The sequence below is a fragment of the Hemicordylus capensis genome, chromosome 2 (assembly GCF_027244095.1).
Source record: "Hemicordylus capensis ecotype Gifberg chromosome 2, rHemCap1.1.pri, whole genome shotgun sequence".
Lineage (NCBI taxonomy): Eukaryota > Metazoa > Chordata > Lepidosauria > Squamata > Cordylidae > Hemicordylus > Hemicordylus capensis.
The window spans coordinates 265,228,998-265,250,595 of record NC_069658.1 but is presented as its reverse complement, the minus strand read 5'-3'; the positions used below and the strand labels follow the sequence as shown (position 1 = coordinate 265,250,595).

At 45.4% G+C, this 21,598-nt stretch overlaps 1 protein-coding gene and 1 long non-coding RNA gene across 6 annotated transcripts in view; one reads left to right on the top strand and one right to left on the bottom strand.

Moving 5' to 3' along the window:
* Positions 1–21,598, bottom strand: part of PLXNB1 (plexin B1) — a 199,424-nt gene extending 177,826 nt beyond the window's left edge. For both annotated transcript variants that reach the window (XM_053291904.1, XM_053291908.1), the window contains exon 1: positions 21,175–21,598. The gene's annotated coding sequence lies outside the window, so the exon portion shown is untranslated. The remainder of the gene's footprint in view (positions 1–21,174) is intronic.
* Positions 4,342–13,700, top strand: LOC128343229 (uncharacterized). Of its 4 annotated transcripts, none has more exons than XR_008315397.1 (3): positions 4,342–4,530; positions 5,671–9,790; positions 9,883–13,700. It is a non-coding gene; the product is annotated as an uncharacterized LOC128343229 (long non-coding RNA). The 4 variants fall into 4 exon arrangements; XR_008315395.1 differs by having other exon boundaries at positions 4,342–5,745; positions 9,682–9,790; XR_008315396.1 differs by having other exon boundaries at positions 4,342–5,745.

The following is a 21,598-nucleotide window of genomic DNA, read 5'->3' as shown; positions in this document are numbered from 1 at the left end:
CAGCACCCTGTTCATGAAATCCATTCCACGGGGACACTTGTAGGGCACTGAGATTTAATGTCTCTTTGGTGCTGGATAAGGACACAAAAAGAATGAGAGGCTGCAACATGATGCATGACTATAGAGCAAGAGTGGCCATCCTGGCTCTCCAGCTGTTGTAGAACTACAACTCCCCTCATTCCCAGCTGCAATTTACTGCAGTAGTCCAACAATAGCTACCCAGCCTCAGGTTAGCAATCCCTCGTATACACTGCCAGGGGTGGCTGATACCTTCAAAAAGGGGGGGGGGGTGTGCTATAAGTCCCACCCACCCTGCCAAGTCATTCTACCATACTTTCCCATGGTTCTACCAACCTACATCTCCAAACCATTTCACTTACCAAAATTTTATTTCAAACAAGATTCCCACCTATTTCCCCAATGCTTCCTTAGTGCCTACTTTATTTCCCCCACTCCCCCTGCAAAGGAACTTCAGGTTGCTTACCTGTAACTGGGGTTCTTCTGGTGGTCATCTGTCCATTCACACAACTGGGCTTTGCGCTTGCGTAAAGGCTTAATAGGGAACCTTCCAGGCTTCTCTTCTCTCATTCTTTTTGGTGGTAGCTCCTCCCCTTGGGCTCTCTAAGGTCACATCCCTGGCCCTCCCCCCCTCAGTTTAAGAGACTGCCGCTACAATGCTCTGTAGCCGAGAAGATAGATGGGTCTGTGAATGGACAGATGACCACCAGAAGAACCCCGGTTACAGGTAAGCAACTTGAAGTTATTTTGGGTGGTCTATGTCCATCACACAACGGGCGCACTGCAAGTTCATATAATCACTGGAGGAGGGTGACAGAGACATCAGAGGTAATAGACATAAATTCATTAACTTCAGATGAAAATAGATTAGAGAACCAAGCATCCAAAAATGGAATTCCTTCTTGCTTTAATATCTAACACATAGTGTCTCACGAAGGATGTCGGTGAGGCCCACGTTGCAGCTTGACACTCCTCTGTGAATGTGGCTACAGCCCAAGTGGAATGTGCTTTAACTTTAGATGGCAGATCCAGACCAGCCTTCTGGTAACCTCACTTGATAGTCTGAACAATCCAGCTAGAAATGGATTGAGATGAGACCTGCAGACCTCTGCGGGGTTGTTCATAGGTGAGGAATAAAACTGGTGATCTCCTAAAGGAAAATGTTATCGTTACATAAAAGGCCAACCCCCTGCAGACACCCAGCATGCCATCGTCTTTCATCTTCTGTAGCTGAATTGGGAAACAACACCGGCAAGTTTACCCATTGGGACCTGTGAAATGTAGAAACTACCTTGGGTAGAAAGGAAATGTCCAGACGCTGTGTGACTTTATCATGATGGAAAACCAGGTAAGGTGGGTCACACCTGAGGGCCCTAAGCTCTCCCACTCACCATACAGAGTTCACTACTACTAAGAACACCATCTTGAGTTTTAGAAATGTAAGTCACAAGTGGCCATAGGTTCAGCTGATGAGTGACGACAAGACCAGTGGGAAACCCCAAGGGAGGTGACATTGATGAGATGTCAGGATGAAGGTAAGTTAGACCCTTCAAGAATTGCTTTACTTTGGGTAAAGCGAACAGAGTGGCAGTCTGAGGTTTCCAATGAGCTGCAATTGCTGCAAAGTGGACCCTTATGGATGGCATAGAGAGACCTGTTTTATTCAAATCCAGTAGATGCGAGAGGATTATCAACAAGGGCCCCGAGCAGGGTTCTATTATGAGATTTTAAGGTAAACAGGCAAAACCTCTTCCATTTAGACTCATAGGATATAATTGTAGATTATTTCCTTGCTGCAGACAGCACAGTGAAGATGTCTGACGGCCACTTGGTTGAATCCTCCATGCTGACAGCCGCAAAGCAGAAACATCTGGATGGAGAATATTCCACTCTGCTGAATGTGGGTACCTGAATTGGAGGGAACAGGTAAGTGAAGGCTGTATTCCAGTTTATTGTGAATGCATCTCCCATGAAGTCTCATCCAAGATCGGTCCTTGTGCAGAACATAGGATACTGGTAGTTGGTTGTGCTGACAAACAAATCTATCTGTGGTTGTCCCCAAATTCTGATGATCTTCCAGATAGTGGCTCTGAATTCTGTGCAAGTGATCTGCCATGGTGTTCTTCTGTCCTTGGAAATGAAGGGGTCCATTGACCTTTTAGATGGAGATCCTTGAAATGAGTACTCCATCCTTTCTCCGATTTGTCTGCAGTGATGTAGGCATCTGGACTTGGTCTGTGGAATGGCGTGGGCATAGAGAGGTTCTTCCTGGAAGACCACAAGGCTATTGATTGTCAAACTTTCAGAGGCATGTATAGAGGTTTGGTCTGTGGGTCTAGCTGAGAGTCAAATGAGTCTATAAACCATCTCTGCAGTACTTGCATACATAAGCAAGACATTAGCAATACAGCTGTTTTGGCTGCCATAAGACCCAGTATCTGCTGGATTCTTCTTGCAGGATGATGTGGCGAGTCTTGCAGCATTGGGCTAGGTCCCTAATGTGACAGATACGTCGGAGGGAAAAGAGATCGCTAAACTGTCTGAATTGAACACCATGCCCAGGAACTTTATCTCACATGTGGGTTGTAGGTATGACTGTTTGTAACTTATCTCGAGTCCCAAGTCACACAGAAGAAGTAACACATTGAGATTTCTTTGGAGGGTGGCTCGGCATGGTGCTGCTAAAAGCCAGTCCTAGATATGGAAATATTTGTACACCTTTTTCTTGCAGTTTCTTGCACCCTGCCCTCCCTCAGAGAAGCATTTATGATTTCTACCAGGCCTCCTACAACAGCCTTCCTGCTAGATAGAACAAGCCATGTTGGACAAGGGTCAAGAGAACAAGTGGTAGGCCTCACCATTCCGAGCAGCTTGTCCACATCCTCAGGAGTCACAAACTGAAACTGATCCAGTCGAACCACATAAGAGGAATTGCTGGACACCTCCAGTTCAGACATAAAATTAATTGTGGAGTCTCCATCTAAGTCGGCCCGAACCTGAGAGATTTTATCTGCAAAAAAATTCTTTAAACACATCACAGCAGGTAACTGATGACTCCAAATTCTGATCCAAGGAAGTGGGGGCCCATACTAGTCTCCTCAAAACCCTGAACAACTCCGCTGGACATGAATTCGCAGATGCAATACAGGCAGAAAAGAACCGCTTCTTTGCTGCACGTATTGCCAGAGGATAAATCTTTAAATGTGCTCTATGTCATCATCGGTCGGATTCAAGTCGAGTCTTTCTCCACTTGCGCTCTAGTCACTTACCTTGCTGCTTCTGCCCCCATAGATCTTCCGTATACCAAGGGGCCTGTTTTGAAGCGGGTCAGAGGGGACGCTTAGGAGCAATCGTATCTACTGCCCTGGTGAGCATGTTATTCTAGTTTTGTACCAGGGCATCAACAGGATCACCAGCAAAGCCAACGTTAAATCCCTCCAAGGCTTCTTGGAATCTTACTGGATCCAATAACCTCTTCAGGCAGACCATTCTAATAGGCCCCTCGCCCCTGCAGAGATGGAAAGTGGTTGTAAGCTTAACCTTAACCAGATGGTGGTCCATCCATGACAATGGGGAAAATCACAGGAGTCCCCACCCACCGAACATCACCCTGATCAGAGTAAAAGACCAAATCAAGCGTGTGACCTGCAATGTGCGTCGGTCCGGAGACCACTTGGGATAGGCCCATAGTTGTCATGGCTGCTATGAACTCCTAAGCTGCCCCGGACAAATTGGTCCCGAAATGAACACTGAAGTCCCCCAGCACCAAAAGTCTGGGAGACTCCAATGTGAGTTCCGCGACCAAGTCCGTGAGCTCAGTAAGGGATTCCATCGGGCAGCGGGGCGATCGGTACACCAACAGAAGACCCATTCTATTCCTGGTCCCCAAACTTAAATACACACATTCAATATGGTCAGATACCTCAACAGGGACCCTGGTAAGGGAGATGTTATTCTTATAGACCACAGCCACTCCACCTCCCCACCCACGTCCCCTCACCTGCTCCTCTACAGAATACCCTGGAGGAAGAAGCTGGGACCAGACTGGGCCACCAGCCTGCCCCAACCAAGTCTTGGTGATGCACACCAGGTCAGCCCCTTCATCCATAATCAAATCATGGATGAGCTCAGGTTTCTTTTGGACCAACCTGGCATTGCACAGGAGCAACGTAAGCAAGGAATGCTAATATGCATCCTCCAAATCTATGGAGGTGAACCACATTCCTCTTGCAGTATATATCTGATACAGTGAGCATGCAAAAATGTTTGTAACTGACAAAGGTGTTCAGATTCCTGAGATCTATGATAGGGTGGAGGCCTCCACCCTTCTTTGGGATCATGAAATAAAGGCAAGTAGAAACAGTCGGTCTTGTGGGATGGAACGGTTCTATAGCCCCTTTTTGTAGGAATGAGTCTCTCTCTTTCCACAGGGTGGCATCTGGGTACATGATTGTGATTCCAGAGTCTGAGTGACATTCTATAAGCTCTATGACATAACCTGAGCGGATGATGGTAAGTACCCAAATTGTCCGTAGTGATGTTCTCACACACTTCCAGGTAAGATTGTAGACACATTCCAGTATGAGGGCAGTCATGTTCACTTTGGTAGGATGAGGACTCGCCTTGTTCTGGAAAGATTTGTTGGAGGAAAAGGGTTTCTTCTTAAATTGTTGGTATCTTTTGTTGATGAGAGGAGTGATCCAACTGGGAGATTTCCGAGGACATGGAGGATGGAGTTATTTGCCCTATCAAGCTTGGTAAATCTTGAGTTAGAAAAAGAGGTTAACTTCATAGATTTGGCAGTATTTCGGAGGTTTTGTACCCGCTCCATTGTATCATCTGTTTTGGCCCCAAATAAGTCTAGCCCATCAAATGGGAGATTTTCAATCAATGTCTTTGCTTCCAGAGCTAACCCTGATAAAGCAAAGCCATGCGTGTGGTAGCAGTGCTATAGAGCTAGCCATGGTTCTGGCAGCACAGTCAGTGGAATGCCTGGATATGTGCAGGAGTTGTTTATTTAGCTTGAATGCTTCAAGTTGTAGAGCAAGCACCACTTCCTTTTTCTATGGAGTAAGGCATCCAAATGTTATGATAGCTTTTCCCATAAGAGCTGGTTATACCTGGACATGCATGTCTGGTAGTTAGCGATATTTAGTTGTAGTCAGGCTGTGGAATAAAGACATCTGCCACTGGAGTCTACGTTTCTGCCCTCTCTATACATCGGCACAGATAGGGCCTTGTTCCTAGATCTAATTTGTGCTGCCTCCACAACAATGGACTTTGGAGTGGGGTGTTTTTGTGGAAAAGGACAATTGTCCAGTTGTACTTTGTAGAAGTTTTAAATCTGTTTAAATGTTAGAATAACAGATTCCGCATTCTCTGCAGTGGTAATAGCAGGAACGATGACTATCCTTTCATAATTCTTGTAATACTGGTCTTTCTCCGGGACCATACCGATAAAAGAAGTAGTCATATCTATTTGGTGAATAGGAAAAAGAAGGGTATGCATCTCTGCAATGTCTGTCCCTGTATCTATTCCGAGAAGAGGATTGCTGGAACAGATCTTCTTTTTGAGGTGGAGAATAACCAGTTAGAGATGACCAAATCCTTGTCAGTGTTAAACTTGACTTCTTCTCTGTCTGTATCCGCTAGGTCTGTATCCGAAGGTAGAATGGATTCCCGAGGCTCTACTGGTACCGGAGCAGCTTTGTCGTCAGTACCAACAGGGTGCAGTGTTTTATTTTCTTGTACTGGTTAGAGTGCTGGACTAGGACCGGGGAGACCCGAGTTCAAATCCCCATTCAGCCATGATACTAGCTGGGTGACTCTGGGCCAGTCACTTCTCTCTCAGCCTAACCTACTTCACAGGGTTGTTGTGCGGAGAAACTTAAGTATGTAGTACACCGCTCTGGACTCCTTGGAGGAAGAGCGGGATATAAATGTAAAAATAAATACATACATACATACATACATACATACATACTTCACTATGGATCTGCAATGCCTCTGCTTGGGTTCTGCATTTGCATGAAGACTGCTGCAACTGCCTTCTTTTTCTTTGGTATTGAGGCCTGCATCTGTTCAGGTTTTTTCTTTTTTTGTCTTTGGTTCCAACAGCATCAATGTCAAGGTAGGGGCAGGGTCCACTCACCCCTTGGTATCCATCACCAGTCCCAAGCAGCGTTCCCTCTAAGGCATGTCCGTGTGTGAATGATCACACATTTTTCTATGTCCACTCAGTTAATTTTAGATCCCGCTCAGGTGGATTCAGGAAGGCCTCACTCTTAATGCACGTGTGCACACACTGCCTTGAGACTGCCACCCAGAACAAAACTCATTCTGCACACAGATGAAAAAAATTAGAGAGAACACTGGTCCTAAGGGAGCCAGCATTATTTGTCCAGGAGTGGATAGTATCTAAGGGTTTGTTGAAGGAGGAACTGACAGTCAGAGGAAGTGTAGAGTGCTACAAGTCTGGGATCAGAGTCCCAGTGCCCGAAAGCTCTGTAGTTTTGGAGGGAGCTTTAGACAGCAGGTGGTCGATAGATGCACCACCTACAATTTCTGTAGGGCTCTCTTCCACAATAGAGACCTGTCTGGAAATTCTGTTACTTCACACTTGACTCGTGAATTTTTGGCAGTGTACACACGATGTGCAATTCACCAAAGCAGAAGAGGCAGAGCTGATGACCATCAGATGAAGGAAATTTTACTCTACAATTAGTGTAGCATTTAAATGTAGTTTTGTTAGCCATATAATTATGGATTTAGTGATCACCTGTCCCCTCAAAAGGAGGAGAATGGGGAAAGGGGGAAGGGGGCAGGGACTCATAGCAAATAAAAATGCAAACCATTAAAGCAAGGAAGCTACTATAACAAAAGAAACACTAAAGTTGAAGGAAACTATAAGAAAAAACAATAGAGATAGTACTTGTTTTTCAGTAAATAAGCTGGAAGCTTTCCAACAGGCCTGAGGTGGACGACGAAAAACCGAGCAGAAAGGAGCTAGACACATGAACTCAAAGCACAAGGGGAGGAGCTACCGCCAAAAAGAATAAGAGAGAAGAGACGCTTGGAAAGTTCCCAAACAAGCTTTTATGCAAGTGCAAAGCCCAGTTGTGTGATGGGCAAAAACCACCCAGAAGAAATTCCATTGTTTTTTGCATAGGGGCACCAACTCTTGTCTTTGCAGTCTGATCAGCACCTCTATTCTCCTGCTTTCTCTAGTTTCAAAGAACTAAGTTGTATGGGCTCAGTGGCAGAGCATCTGCTGTGCATGCAGAAAGTCCCACGTTGAATCCCTGGCATCTCCAGATAGGGCTGGGAGAGATTCCTGTCAGTCAGTGTAGGCAATACTGAGCTAGATGGACCAATATTCTGATTTGGCATAAGGCAGCTTCCTAGTTCCTATGATATTGTAAACAAGTTGTTCTAGTAAGAACTAATGTGCCTACTTTCCTTTCACTGTCTCTACAACTGGACCAAATTTGGTTCAAATCAATGTCTACAAGTTAGATCTCTTGTGCCTCAAATGTTCATGCGTCCACCATCTTGGATCAGGGTGGATAACATCATTACCAAGAACACCATTGAGGTGTCCCTGTGTGTCACTCACTACAACTGTACCAAATTTGGTTCCAATCAGTTAGACAGTCCTCAAGTTAGCCTACTTGCGCCTCAAAAGTTTACATGTCCACCATCTTGAATTGACATGGATGACATCCATCACAATCTACATTGTTGAGGTGTCCCTATGTGTCCCTACAACTGTACCTGATTTGGTTCATATTGGTCCAGGCATTACGAAGTTGATGGGTGGGCCACACACACACACACACGGACAGATACACACACACACACACACACAGAGAGAATGCCGGGTGATCTCATAATCCTCCCGGAAAGTAGGCTAAAAAGGAGAAAACAGCTGTCCCTATTCAACCCAGGACAGTGTCTAGTGGCTGTGGCACTTGTGTTTCTTTTCAGACTGTGAGTCCCTTTGGGACAGGAAACCATCTTATTTCTTTTGCTTTGTAAACCACTCTAACTTATTTAATAACAAATAAATGTTAAATAGTGGCAAGTATTAATACTAAAAAAGAAGGAAGTATTAAAATCTCTTGCATCATCAACACCCCAATTCTAAATAGACTGGACATGCACTAAATGCAATCTCCAGTCAAAGTCATAGTAATGTAAATAGGAGCATGCTTAACTTTCTCCCATGGATAACAACAGGACCTAAAAAGTGTTTAACTTTGCCTAGTCACACCCATTACATAGAAGGAAGTTTCATTGAAAAGCTGCGAAGCAAAGTTAGACAAGCTTCATAGACAAGCTATATTTGTCCAGCCCTGAGTTTGCCTTTTTATTATTTTAATTGTCTCACTCACATCTTTCAGCAATGATGTGAAAGATTCCTTGAACCTTTTAAGTGGTGGAGTTCTATTTATACAATCCCCCTGATAAAAGGAAAGTTGCAGTCTTTCCCGCGATTCTACATTTTGCTCCCAAGTAGATCTCTGTGGGTTAGAACTCTTGTGTTAAATAAGACCCTATTTTAAAGCAATATCAAATCCATTTAGAAGTTTTTTTGGAGGGGGAGGATGCTTTTAGGGTGGTTTTTTTTAGAACTTCTAATTGTTGAGGAGAGTCTGCCTTGGCCGATTTTTGGCTCTAGTCTAGGGAAGTCAGAAGCAGGGGGAGGTGGACATCAGGGAGCAGGGGTAGGTGGCCATCACCTTCCCCAGTCTCATTAATAATCTTTCCTACAACCACCCCTAGTTCCAGGTAGGGAGGCTGGGAGACATTCCTGCCAGAGGCCTTGAAGAATCATTAACAGTCGGAGCAGACAGTACTTGGGGTAGGGGGACCAAGGGTCTTACAGTATAACATAGCTTTGGATGTCCATATATACAAAAATTGTAGATAGCCTTATTGGTCCATATAGAAAAAAATCCAAAAGCTACAGTAAGACAATACTACTGCTACTGCTACTAATAATAATAAACCACTTTTGGAAACAAAAGTTTGCAAAGCTATCCATGCAGAAAAATAAATAAATTGATAGAGAAATAAATAATTTAAAAAATTGGTTCCCTATCCGCAAAGCACTGCCAATCTAAAAATGGTCAAAATGTTTGTTAGGATCAACTAAAATATCACAATAAGCTTTCAAATTCTCCAGAACTATCCTTCAGGCTGGATGTTAAAATAAGGCAATCCTGTGTGTTCTACTTAGTGCTGCAAACCGATCAAGTAAAAGGTGGATTTTGCATTTTCAGAACAATGGGGGAACAACCATTATTGACCAGCGACCAGATTTGCAGCAAATTGTCACCTTGGAGGCAAACTGCCGCTCCCAGGGGGTTGAGATTTTCTGAGTGCAAACAGCAGGGAGGGGGAGTGCTGAACCCACCCCCACCACATGCCACAATCTCAGCCTGGATCTGATGCCCTATAGCTAATTTTTAAAGATAAAAGGACCACCTCTGGTCCACTTCCAGTTTAAGCCCAACTTCCAATGACGGCTTAATGTCATGTGTAGTAATCTAATCAAGTCTGCCTAACACCTCTGCACTCTGTTTTTAAGACTGTAAATGCCAGACTTTGGGGCTCTAACATCATGCCCACCTTTTTCTCCCCCTGCCCCTTTTTGCTTAGCATCCAGCCTGAAGACGACTTCCAGCGAAATCAAAAGTCTGTTCAGTGTCACCAACTACTCTGCAGCATTTTAGTCGTGAATTTGAAATCAAGACATTACCCCACTGCGGTATTTGCATATTCATATAGGTTTAACACATAGTTACATTAGAAACGTAAATTGCTTTCAAAATGATGCAACTTTTATGGCTTCCCTTGCAGAATTCTGGAGAGTGCTCAGATTCTCGTCAAGGAGGAGAAGTCTACTGAGAATTCATGTTGTTCAGTCTACAGCTCCCATCATCTCCAATCACAACAGAATGACACCGTTTGTGAACCATGTGTATAAGAAAACAGATTTCCTAAACTTAATATATAACCTTACTCACCTTTTAAACCTATTCCTTCTTTGCTTTCATGCACTGCCCATGAATAAGAGCTGATAGGAAATCTTTCAACTATCTTCCCAACCTCGATTTTCTAAGCGATATTGTCCTCCTGATTTTCAACCTGTCTCCAAAACATGACACCCTGGGCATTGTTAGAAAAACAGACGGAGGAAGAGGGGAGAGAGCAAGACTGCATCCAGAGCCAAAGTGAGCAGCATAAAGGAGACTGAAAGGACTGTTATCCCAGCACATTCTCCTAAGAGATTAACAGTATGCAGTGGAGAAAAGGGGAGGGAGATCTTTAACAAAGCTGCTTCTTAAATGAGATTTTACAAAACTACAGCAGATGTGGGAGGGGAGCCAGAGGGGGACTGGTTAATTATTAATCTGTTCAGCTGATTTGCAAAGAAAAAGGGAGAGGGAAGCAGGAGACCAGAACATTTTGGTGTTGATTTCTCATAGAGCACAAAACTTAATTGTGCAAACCAAACCCTGGCTGACAACAAGAAATGGCTATAGACATGGTATCTTCATTCAACTAAATATCATCAGGAATATCCCTTGGAAGCTACAAATGCTGAAAAGGTTTCCTGTTCCACTGTGCATTTGTATTAGAGATCAAACTTATGTAGTCTTAGGCTGGTTTCACATGTTTGTTTCACCTGGCTGGAACTAGCAAGCCTGCTGCAGACACCTTGCAGCATGCATTTTGCTACTGAAGCTTAAAATGAAACGGGGTTTGCACAGAGACTTATGAGAAAGAACAACACAAAATGGTGATTTCTGTAAAGAGATTACAAGTTACACATCTTGCTACTGCAGTCACATGTGTTTTCTGTCTGTGGTTCTTGTCACATGTGTTTTCTGTCTTAAGTCTGAGACTCCTCTTCCTGCTCTCTGATTGGCACATATCAGACACACCCACCTAGGGCTTGGCATTTGATCATTCAAAAAAGATCTGGTTGGCAACCATGCAAATATTGTCAAGTATTTTTTAATGCATTAACTTTATTAGAACAAAAAATATAATTTAACTAGCTGACCCTGCACAGAGCATCTGTGCGGTCATGCACTGAGCCTGTGGCATTCCCCCCCCACACACACACAATTCTCTCGCTCGCTCTCGCTGCACCCCACAACTCTCTTGCTGCGCCCCACAATGCTCAGGCCCCCCAACAACTCTCTCACTCGCTTTCGCCGCCTCCGCAACGCTCTCTCTCTCTGTCCTCCGTCTTTCTATCTCTGTCTCGCAGTCCTTGCTTCCCCCTGCTTCTGCCAGGGACTGTCACACACTCACCTGACAGCTCCGAGCTCCCTGCCGCTTCAGGGTGCAGGTTAGCCAACTGTCTGCCGCCCACAGCTCCCAGAGCCAACTGTCCAGCTCCCAAAGCCACCCCCAGCCTCTGAGCTCCTTGCCACTTCACGGAGCCCCCAAGCCAACTGTCAAACTGCTTTCCAGCCACCCCGTAAAACTCCCTGCTGCTTCAGAACTCTCTCCCCCTCTGTCAGCCAATTGCCTCCTTTCTGCCACGCCCCCACGCATGGCCCATCTTGGAGAATTAATAATATAGATCATCAAGGTTAATACTTATGCGAATTATAAAAGCAGATTAGTTAACTGTTATTGTGAAACAATGAAATTAACTTTTTTAAAGTTTAAAGTTTCTAGACCTGAGTCCAGCTCCTCACAAGAGCTTTAAGGAACAGACAGCTGAACCACAGGCAGGGGCTATTCACTGCAGCAAGCAGTATGAAGTCATGGGTGGTCCCAGGCAGTAGCTTTTGCTACCAGTGACAGCTTGCGGTCTTCTTCTTGTTGCAGTAGGGGCGAGTCTGAGAATCTTTGCTAGCTTTGCCTGACTGCTACAGGGCTAGGGGGCAAGCAGCCTTCGTCCCTGCCCTTGCTAACAGATGATACCATGACGACATTTTAAGAGGTACGTCACCACCTACATTATGGCATTCGTGGCTTAATGGAATATTTGTCAATATCTGACAGCAGTCACATAATAGGCAATCAATTGACTGGTGTGCAAAGACCTTACAGCCACCACCAGTTAGGAGAGAGCAAGTCAGCAGAGTTTTTACAAGAGGTGCAGCAAAAATCAGAAGTGACAAAAATACAGGAAAGAGGGCAACTGCCACACCACTGGGGTACACACTGCATGTCATCTGTGTCCCACAAGAGTCACTGCTCTGGCATGGAAGCATAAAGTGGAGAAACACCCTTTCAGATTACAATAGGGGAAAGAGGCAGCATGTGGCTCTTATACTGAAGGGTTTTCTGTTTTTTGCTAAGTGGCTTGTGCTTGAAAAAGAGTGAAGATCACTGCTCTATACATAGGAAGCAGCTATATTGAGTAAATCCATTGATCCATCTAGCTCAGTATTGTCTACATACTGATTGACAGCAGCCCTCCAAGGTTTCAGGCAGGAGAGGAGTCTCTCCAGCCCTACCTGAAGATGCCAGGGATTGATGCCGATAATCACAAAAGCAGATTGAACTTGAGGCCTTCTGCATGCAAAGCAGATGCTCTGCTACTGAGCTAGGATGCCAAACAAAGTTGGTGTATTAGAAAACAGGATTCCCAAACTTAATATATAACATTCAACCGCTCACTGTATAAAATCAGTGTGTGTAACCCAAGGATAGGTGCTCCTGAACAATAGTCACATGTGGTCTGAAATATTAGGGGGCAGGTTATCTCTTCTGCCCTGCCTAACTGCCTTGTTTTTCAGGTTGAGGCAGTGGCCAGGAGCGCTTTTTTTCAGCTTCGGCTGATACGTCAGCTACGTCCATTTCTAGAGGTAAATGGCCTTAAAACAGTGGTACATATGCTGGTAACCTCCAGGCTTGACTACTGCAATGCACTCTACGTGGGGCTGCCTTTGTACATAGTTCAGAAACTACAATTGGTACAGAATGCAGCAGCCAGATTGGTCTCTGGAACCATATGAAGGGACTATATAACACCAATTCTGAAAGAACTGCACTGGTGGCCGATATGTTTCTGGATTTCTGGGTGAAATACAAAGTGCTGGTTATTACCTATAAAGCCCTTAACGGCTTAGGTCCTGGCTATTTAAGAGAGCCTCCTTTGTCATAAACCCTGCCGCCTGTTACGATCTTCTGGAGAAGTCCGGTTACAGATACCACTGGTGGCTTGTTTGGTGGCGACCCAGGATTGGGCTTTCTCTGTGGCTGCTGTAGGGCTTTGGAATATGCTCCCTGCTGAAATAAGAGCATCTCCTTCTCTGTTTGTTTTCAGGAAGACCCTCAAGACTTTCCTGTTCTAGCAAGCCTTTAATTAGAATTTTAATAATTTGCTTTAATAACTGTTTAATATTATTGTTTTTATTGTGTCTTGTGTATTTTAATCTGTGTTGACTTTTAAATATTTTAAATTTTGTACACTGCCTAGCAATGTATATATCAGGTGGTATAGAGATATGATAAACAAGCAAACAAACAAGATATTGGGATGGCACCTGTACTCTACTGAGCCAGGGATGTTATCATAATCTTGCCTTGGTATCAAAGGACAGCCCTACCATTTCAGGTCCAAACATCAAATTCTTATCATTCTTGACCCTCAGTGCAGTAGCCATCTTAGCCTTTTGGAGCAAAAACAATAAAAAGCTTTTGTGTCACCTTATGGTTTAGCACATTTCTTTCTGTGTAAGTCTAGTTGAACTACAGTCCACTTCATCAGATGTATCCTCAGTATATGGACATACATGGGGATGGAGAAAGAGAAAAAATATGGAAGACGTGAGGTCAAATGGCTTTGGGGTGGAAGAGGTGCAGTCAATCAACATCATTACCCCTGTTAACCTGGCAAAGAAGCACCTTTTCAATGTGGTGATTCTCTTTATTTAGCGGGGGAGAGTAACTGGCCCTATCCACCCCCAGCACAGTACCTCCAGTGACTGTTGCTGGTGCTTATCTCATGGGGTTTTTTTTAGTTTGTGAGCCCTTTGGGGACAGGGATCCATCTTATTTATTTATTATTTCTCTGTGTAAACCAACCTGAGCCATTTTTGGAAGGGCGGTATAGATATCGAATTAATGAGGATGATGATGATGATGATGATGTAAAGCAGGGGTTCTCAAACCTGGGACTGCAGATGCTGTTGGACTACTACCCCCATCATCCCCAGCCACAATGGCCAAGGGCCTTTCTCCTAGGTTTGAGAACCCCTGATGTAAAGTTAAAATGTAAGAGATAAGTACAATGGCAATGCACAACAATATGCACTATAGGAGGTAAAGCTGTTTTTTAGCTTTGCTGCGAGAGTTAACCAAAGTATCTTAACAGAGAAAAATAACAGAGACATTGTGTGTGTACATCTCTATTCTCACACCAATGAACAGTGCCTGAAGGCTCCTTCCACCACACACCCACACCCCGTTAACACACTGGTGAAGATTCTTCTCTGTCTGCTGAGTGATGGATTCATTTTCTCTACAAGAGCCTGTCCTAACTTCTGAAGCGTGTGCATTAGTAAAATGACCACAAGTTTCCTTCCTTTAGAATTTAAGAATGTTTAATCTCACAATAAATCTGGTTGTGCTTATTATAGAATAGCGGCAACAAACACAGTAGGAAATATTTACTCTCTTGGGAGATAATTATGGGTGGTGGAGGAAAGGAAGCCAGGGAACTGTAGTACGTTAGTACACACACAAAGACATTTTTCAATGAGACATCTGCAAAATTTCCCTAAGATGTAAAAATAGGAACAGGTATTACAAAAGAGGGATTGCCCCTGCTAACAGAGACAGTTGGAACATATGGGAATGCTCCTTCCTCCTACCAAATCCATTGGCCCAATTCTGTAGCCACTATAGTACAGACCTGTGAAATTTATGGTGCAGACTATTGTCGTCATCTTCTTTCTAGTAAATAAAAACTGAAAATGAAGAAAGGCAATCTCTTTCATTGGATCAGCTGGTAAAATAATATGGAAACTTCTGGATTACATAGAAACTTTAATCATGCAGAATGGAACAATCACTAATTCTTAGGTAGAGAAATAACAGGGATACTTATAGAATTAAAGTTTTAGGCACCCTCATCTCACAGGCTTAAGCAATAAAAATTTAATAGGCTATATTATATATGAAAGTAAATGTAACTGCAAGTAGATATATGTTCCTGGTAGTCACTGAAAATCTCCCCTTCTTAATTTGCGGATTGTTGGAAATGTATGAAAGGAGAAGTTCTACACTCTTATCAGAGATGTGGCTTGATTTTCTGACTGCCAGAAAAGCTACCTGATACTATGAGGTATCTTTATGTTGTGGATTTCAGGTGAATGACATATGAATGTTCCATATTCAGACTTTTCGAGCAGTCAGGGTGTTCTGGACTACATATGTACCAAGTTTCAGCTTTTGGGGATAGGAACATAGGATGCTGCCATATACCGAGTCAGACCATTGGTCCATCTAGCTCAGTATTGTCTGCACAGACTGGCAGCAGCTTCTCCAAGGTTCAAGGCAAGAGTCTCTCTTAGCCCTATCTTGGAGATGCCAGGGAGGGAACTTGGAACCTTCTGCCTGCAAGCATGCAGGTGCTCTTCCCAGAGCAGCCCCATCCCCTAAGGGGAATATCTTACAGTACTCAGATGTCTGTCTCCCATTCAAATGTATCCACAGTGGACCCTGATTAGCAAAGGGGACAATTCATGTGTTGGAGTTGTTGTCCAGCAGCATCTGGGGACCCACGTTTGAGAACCCTGTTCTGTCCCAATGAAGGAGTCCAGGAAGGACAAATTAAATATGGTGGGGCAGCCACATGTATTTTATCCACATGTCTGCCCTGCTCACGTATAAAGTGGAGGGTGGCGATTTTCTCCCATGCCTCACTCCAACATCAGAAATTAGTCATTTGGAGGGGGAAATTGCTTAAAACAATGGAGCACGGCAAGGGAGGGGGTGACGTTTACCTATCCTTACCTGTGTATTCCACTTCATGTAAAGAAACAGACCTCTGCTCTACTTCCTGCTAGATGGGGCAGCAAGATAGATGTCATTCTCTGCTCGTGAACAAGGCAGAGAACAAGAAAGAAATACACCTAGCTGCACCATTACATCTAGGCTGGCCCTCCGCTGAGGCATAAGCATGTTTGTGATATTGTTGTACTCCTACCTTTCCTTTGTGTCTCTTATCTGTTTAGATTATGGCTTTGAACAGAGGATTGACATGTGTTTTAATTTACTGTGAAGTAATTAAGACATCTTGAATGCTAGACATTTTTTTTAAAAATCCAACAATATATATCACTGCAACAATCTGTAGTCAGTTCAGGTAGCTTGCAGCCTATCTACAAACCCTGGCTGACATCCAGATCAGCCTAACACAGGTGCTCCTGACATCCCTGAACTGCTGCTCGCTCACCTTGAAACGCAGCCCTCTTGTGCAAGAGCACAAATATTTTCCAGAGCTCATCCACACTCCAGAAGTGCTCTAGTATTGCAGAAAAATATTGTCTGGCCATCAGCAATGTGTTTCTACTCTTCCCCAGCATAGGAAAGCTCCAAAAAGTATTTGCACTCTTGCACAAGAGCACATGCACTTCCGGGAGAGCACATCATCGCAGTGTGGGGAGTGTCACTCACATTAGGCCACTCCGGATGTCAGCCACTTAGCGCATGTAAGATGATGTACTCACAACTGCAGTCCAGAAAAGAGAAACCATAGATGCAATTTGGGATCCCCCCTTGTTATCTGGAGAGGAGAGCTGGTCTTGAGGTAGCAAGCATGACTTGTCCCCTTAGCTAAGCAGGGTCCACCCTGGTTGCATATGAAAGGGAGACTAGAAGTGTGAGCACTGTGAGATATTGCCCTCAGGGGATGGAGCCGCTGTGGGAAGAGCATCTAGGTTTCAAGTTCCCTCCCTGGCTTCTCCAAGGTAGGGCTGAGAGAGATTCCTGCCTGCAACCTTGGAGAAGCCGCTGCCAGTCTGTGAAGACAACACTGAGCTAGATAGACCAATGGTCTGACTCAGTATATGGCAGCTTCCTATGTTCCTATCTGAGGAAGGAGAAAGCTTCCCGGCACACAGAAGACACCCCCTGAAGCCCATACAGGATATCCCTTTCATGAAAGGTGGGTCAGTCACCCAGTATCAGAGGTGGGGGCAGCTTTTGCCTTAACTGCAATGATGCCCTCAAATTCAGTGCTTTGGAGTATCGGTTTTTTCATTTTGATGATAGTAAAGGAGTTCCTTGAGGACAGCATGAGGAGGGGGGAAGCTAAACTTGCTCCATTCTCCTGGTGCTCCCAGCTACTGAGCCCCTGGTGGCGCAGTGAGCCCCTGAGCCCCTGGTGGCGCAGTGGTAAAACTGCCGCCCTGTAACCAAAAGGTTACAAGTTCGATCCTGACCAGGGGCTCAAGGTTGACTCAGCCTTCCATCCTTCCGAGGTCGGTAAAATGAGTACCCAGAATGTTGGGGACAATATGCTAAATCATTGTAAACCGCTTAGAGAGCTCCGGCTATAGAGCGGTATATAAATGTAAGTGCTATTGCTAAGTGCTATTGCTACTGAGAATCAAACAAGCTCCTGTCTGACTACCCTCACATCTCCATAGCTTTTCTTTCATGACCACCCTAAAGTATGAGGCAATGTCAAGCAGTAGCTCCCATGTAGAGAAATGGGGAGAGATCCATAATCTTCCCCATCCCTTCAAGCATTTGATGACACATACTCTTCCCTAGAAAAGCTCAGGCTATAGTACATATGCTAGTCTTTAAGGTGCCACAGGACTCTTTGCTACAAGAGAAGAGGCTAATGGGGCAGCCCTTGGAAATCTGATCCCAAAAACACAGAGGGAGGCTGCAGTGCCGGAGACAGAATTCATACATATGGACAAACCTATACTTCTGTCCCTTTCCTCACACCCCCAAAGACATACACCAGTTTCTGCTGAATTAATTAAGGAGAGCTCAGTGCCACCCACTTGACCCCAGTAAATCAAGGAGCCAATGGCCAGCAGTAAAGTTGCCAGCTGTCCTTTATTTAAAGGTATCTCCCTCACTCTCCCATTCTCCCTTGCACGTTATAGGAGAGGCATTTCATAGCCACGGTCCATTATTTGGGGACTTCTGACCTAGCAGTGTGCTCAGCTTGACTGGAAATGCAGCAAGTTGCTTGGGGTACAGATGCCTAAAAGATCTTGACAGATGACCACAAAAGGCTTGTGTGAAAGAAAGGCAGTGGCTAACAAAGCCCCAACAACAAGCCCAGCTTCTGATGGTAGGAGGGAGCACCTCACTCCTCCCCAAATCTTCAGGGATGCTTCGCTTTTCTCTTCAGTGCAGGGGGTGACATCTGCTGGCAAACTGTCACACCACCATGTGTTACATTCGCTTCCCCACAGACAACCCAAGGCGATGAAAGTGGCCGTCTGCCACAGCTGTTTCAGAGGCATCCACTCACATTCATTCACAGGCTTTCCCATTTGCACTTAACACAAGTGCAAGGAGAACTTCAGACAGTCCACACCATTAAACAAGGAAAGTGGGACATTTCCATTTCTACCTACTTACAATGGGTAACTAAGCTATAATATGCAAATATATACAACTGAACGTTTTAACAGAAAGTAAGGAAAGGCGGGGATATAAATCCCTTTAATAAATAAATAATGCAAACGTGGGCCAGTGTCCTTCCCAATGCATGAATTTTCTTCTGTGGAAGGAAAAGACTGAGTTGGGTAACTTTTTCAAGGCAATTCGGTTATTTTTATTGTGCACCTCAGCACCATAACTAGTCATTGCATGCTTAGTATAGGTTCTCAATTCTATATTCTCCCAAACAGCATTAACTCTGGACTGACTCTTTTGGGGAACAATAGGAAAAATCTGGGGAGTCACATATCTCTGATTTTCTGCTCCTCCACCAACAATATTCAGTAACTGAATGTGCTCTGCTGTGTTCGAATGTGGATACAGCATCTTATGAAAAGCATCAGGAGTATTCCAGGCGAAAAAGCAGATGTAACCCCATTTTATGTTGTTTTAATACCTACCAATAGTGTAGGTACAGTTACACTACTGGTGTCAGGAAATTGGGAAGGGTGATTTTTAAAGAAAGGAAAGGGGGCTTGCCATTTTCTGATCAAGACCACAAAAGGATGAACATGAGCCTTAAAAGTGCTTTTCTCTGGTTAGATTGTGCCCAGTGCATACATGGGTTACAGTATGCCAACAATAATCTGTTTTAAATTAACAAGTAGAATGTGTACACACACACACACAAATACATACACACCCCTTGATTCTGGATTAATTACTCTGGAATATCTATCAAGGACTGGGCTCTCCATCACTACTTCACTATTAACATGTACTGGGTGTGGAGGGGAGAGAAGGAATCCGCCCTTCACCTCCTTGACTGTAAATGAGTACAAAATTATGACTAAAGGATATCTAGTTTCAGAGGGTTATGGGTTTTTGGTTTTTTTTAGTTTTCCACTTATGTAGTGAAAATCACTCATTGAAGATAAGTTACTCATTAATCTTGAACATTTGTCCTTAGGATGGGTTTTTAAACTTCTTTTTGCAGATACTCCCAACGCTGGGGACAAAGTCCTGTGATCTAAGCATGCATTAAAAGCCAAAAGTAATACTTAACAGTACTGTTAAAGGAAAACACAGAAGTGTTAAAGTAAGAGTGTGTGTGTGTGTGTGTGTGTGTGTGTGTGTGTGTGTGTGTGTGTTAGTGGGGGGAATATTTTTCCCTTGTGCTGAACATCCCTGAGGATTTCCTTCCCTGGGGAAAAACCTTTGGGCTTACTCAGAGCCCTAACAAGGGAGTGGGTAGGTACAATGTACACCAAGGGAACGTTCTTTGTGAAAATGCAAAGAGTGCAGGAGAGAAGACTGCCATCCATCTCCTCCCCTCCCTTCAACATGACCTTCCCTCCTTCTGCAGGGCCTTCAGACTTCGCCCCGATCCTACACAAGGACATCGACCATCACCCCAAGCCGAGCAGACTGGTTCAAGGGACAAGGCTTAAACTGCCAGCCAGCTCGCACTACTCCACGCCGCCCGCCCCACCGCTCGCGCGCACCACTCTTGTAAGGCAGGTTTCATGTTTCTTCCCAGCACCACCAGCTCCCTGTGGGACAAGCAAGCTCAAGCACCTCCACGAACAAAGGAGACAGAGGGGGGTGGGACCAAGTCCAGCCTGCCAGTATTGTGAGGGAAAGGGTCTCTGTTGCTGCTGCTAGGTGGCTCCCCCCGCTCCTCTCCCCCCCCCCCAGCAAACAAATGGGGCGCACAGATGTGTGGGGCCGCTTTTAATTTCAGGGCGATGGAGACACCCAAAGATGTCCCACCTCCAGAGAGGCTGTTTGTCTCCCTGAGGGGGAGAGAGGCAGAGCCCTTCTTCTTTGGCAAGGCTTAGAAGTGGGCAGAAATTTGCCTTGCCTTGCCTCCTTTTGCTGGGTGGGTTGTAAGCCAAAGGGGAGGCGAGTGGACAGACGCGGGCAGGAATGAAAGGGTCATTCTAAGGGCCGGAGCCTCCTCAGTCATAAACACACCTCTCAGTGACTGAGCGGCCCGCCAACTCTCTCTCTCTTGCGTGCACATAACAAGCCTCCTCAGTGTCTGCTAGGGGAGGCGATGCCACCGCCCGCCCGCCCCCGCCCCCCCAAACCGAAGCAGGCTCCTGGAGGTGGCTGCTTCCCAAACAAGTTCTGAGCAGGCGAGCCAGAAGCCGCCCAGCCCCGGTGCCCTTTCCCCGGCGAAGAAAAGTTCTATTCAAACCTGCGTTCACGCCGCCAGGGAAGGGAAGGCGGGAGGCGACGGAGAATGAATGAGAGTGTGATGAAGAAAACTTGGGAGGGCGAGGTGCGGAGGAAAGGGGGATCCAGGGAGAGAGAGGCGGGAAAATAAAGAGGATTCATTTGCGACCCAGACCCCGCCGCTTTCCTCCGCTGTTCTCAGTGCAAAAAGACTTAAGTTGCGCCCCCCACCCCCCACCGACTCACGGGCCACCAAAAGATCCCACTTTCCCCCGCCCCTAGCAGGGGCAAAAGCCACCAGGGCATGGCGAAAGAGCATGAAACAAAGACGGGGAGCGACGCACGGAAAGTAAGCAGGCGACTCACCCAAAATGCCATCTCCGAAGAAATTGCACCGAGGGGATGTTGATGAATCAAGACTGCCTGCTCCAGGACAAGGCAATCATGGGGCGCGGGGGGGGGGGAGAAAACTCGCCGAGACCCCACTCTAGTCTGCACCAGCCTCAAGGGACCTCCCGGCACCCCCGCTTTGGGGAATTCCAACTTCCCAAGGTGCCTGTGTAAACAAGTCCAGGACACTTCTCCCTGCCTGCAGCCGCTTTCGCAAACGGGTTCCGCGGGAAAGGCACGGCTGGTGGAGGCACGCCGCTGTGTGCGCCCCAATCAATCAATCGGGTTTCCTTGGGAGCGGGCGAGCCGGGAGGGTGACGCTGCTGCTGGGCGTGAAAGTACTTCTTCTGCGACCGGCTAACATCGCCCCGGCGCTACTAAAGCAAACAGCAAGGCAAGG